Source organism: Monodon monoceros, unplaced genomic scaffold (assembly GCF_005190385.1).
Source record: "Monodon monoceros isolate NGI ecotype Baffin Bay Population unplaced genomic scaffold, NGI_Narwhal_1 Super_Scaffold_21, whole genome shotgun sequence".
NCBI lineage: Eukaryota > Metazoa > Chordata > Mammalia > Artiodactyla > Monodontidae > Monodon > Monodon monoceros.
In genome coordinates, this window is record NW_021703778.1 from 78,012,394 (window position 1) to 78,014,649 (window position 2,256).

Consider the following 2,256-nt stretch of genomic DNA (forward strand, 5'->3'; position numbering starts at 1 on the left):
TGTAGGTTTTAATTATTTGGAGATACTTCAATTCCAGAGCAGCAGTATGTTTTGAATGTTGGTGCTATCTGCAGTTCATTATGCTTTGCATGTGTTTTAATTATATCTGTTGCTAAATTCTAAAGGCCTTGATATTAAAAAAACTACAGATGCTTCTCAGTCCAGTATATCCCACAAATATGGAGCACCTACTGTGTGCATGGCATTGGGGATACAGTGATGGTGCTGTCCTCTTCAAGGAATGTGGAATGCTAGTATCAGAGACACATACAGAAGCAGATAATTTCCATACAGTGCAGTGATTGTAGTGGTAAAAGAATGGGAGCCCAAAGGAGGTGCCTGGAGAGGTCAGAGGCAACTTCCTGGAGGAGAGGCCGAAGCCCAGAGGCTGAATAGGCTTCGTGGGAGAGGGTATACAGGAATGTGAAATGGGATGGAAAGTGCAGGGAGCTACAAGTAGTAACTCATTGTGCCTGGGGCTTAAAATAAAACGAAAAGAAGTTAAATTGGCAAAGCCCAGGTCCTCTAGGGTCTTATATGACATCCTGTGGAAGTCAGATTTTACTTGAAGGTAGAAGCAGCCATGTGTGAACGTGGTAGTGGTGCAGGCGGACCTGTCATAGGCGTCCCTGTAGCTGTGGGGATGGGCTAAAGGGGCCATGCGAGGCCTCAGTGAGGTGGATGTAGTAGTTTAGGAGAGAGCTCGAAGGCTCTTTGGAGTGGCGCCCTGTTGGTGGAGATGGTGTGGGGCGTGGACTCAGGAGGAATTAGGAGTCACGGAGAATGGCAGGATTTGATCATTGATTGGCCATGGGGCAGAGAGAAGGGGGAGGAAGGAAGGAATCTAGGATGAGTCCCAGGTTTCTGGCTCAGTCAACTGGGGAAGCAGAATTGTTGCAGAGATATGGAGCCAGTAAGGACCACATCTAGGGACATGAGTTCATGTTCAGTTTTGGATCCATCAGTTTTGAGATGCCTAAATATTGTACAAATCTGTCCTGCCTGAAAATGGAGATGATGTGAGAAAGGAGAGGAGTAAAAACTAACTTCTGTTCACAAAGTGGAAGTTAACCAAAACATGCCTGATTTTAGAGAACTGTAGGAGATTTGCTATGTTCTCTTGACCCATCGCATCTCTTGTTCCTACCCATTGCACGTTGGGCAAGAATGTTTTGCTTGTCTTTGTGGCCTTTGACTACCACCTTCCCCATTCCCCAGTCCTGTCTCTCCCCAGCCTTGCTTCCAGTTTTCCATATGTAGCATTCTATGGCTACCCTATCACAGGTTGGAGCTGAGGTGAGCAATAGCTGGACTGTGATCGTTGGTTGCCCTCAGCTCTTTCTGCGTTGACCTACCTAGCTGAGCCTCCACGGTAGGAAAATGCTTTGGGAAAATATGCCAATTGGTAACCCACTCCTTGAACTTCCCAAGAGGCTAATTCCACACCGCTGTCCTTCACTCATTCCCTGGCTTGCCTGATGAGAGAGAGCAGCATCCTCTCCTGTGCTCTGTCAGCTGGACCCAGATCGACCATGCTAACAGTGCAACCAAAAAGACAAGGGGAGATGGTAGCTCTGGGGCCATTTAAACCATTCTAATTCCTGCCAGCTTTAAATTGTGCTTAATACCTGTCATAGTCATGGAAATGCCTTTTTCCTTTGGAACCTCTGGATGGGTGATCTCTCCATGTTGACCAGGGCCATACAAATTCACCTTCTACCTGCTTCAGGGTCTTCAGGGTCTCTGCCATACCACATGGTGCTGAGACTAGGAGTTTGTGTTACCCTGAGACCCTAATCCCCAGGGCTATTCTCTAGAGCAGGGGTCCCCAACCCCTGGGCCACGGACCAGTAGCCGTCCATGGCCTGTTAGGAACCAGGCCGCACAGCAGGAGGTGAGCCGCAGGCAAGTGAACGAAGCTTCATCTGTATTTACAGACGCTCCCCATCGCTAGCATTACCGCCTGAGCTCCACCTCTTGCCAGATCAGCGCGGCATTAGATTCTCATAGGAGCGCGAACCCTCCTGTGAGCTGCACATGCGAGGGATCTAGGCTGCGTGCTCCTTATGAGCATCTAATGCCTGATGATCTGAGATGGAGCTGAGACGGTGATGCTAGCGGCTGCAAGTACAGGTTATCATTAGCAGAGAGGTTTGACTGCACAGAGACCATAATAAATTAATTGCCTGCAGACTTATGCCAAAACCCTATCAGTGAGTGGCAAGTGAAAACAAGCTCAGGGCTCCCGCTGATTCT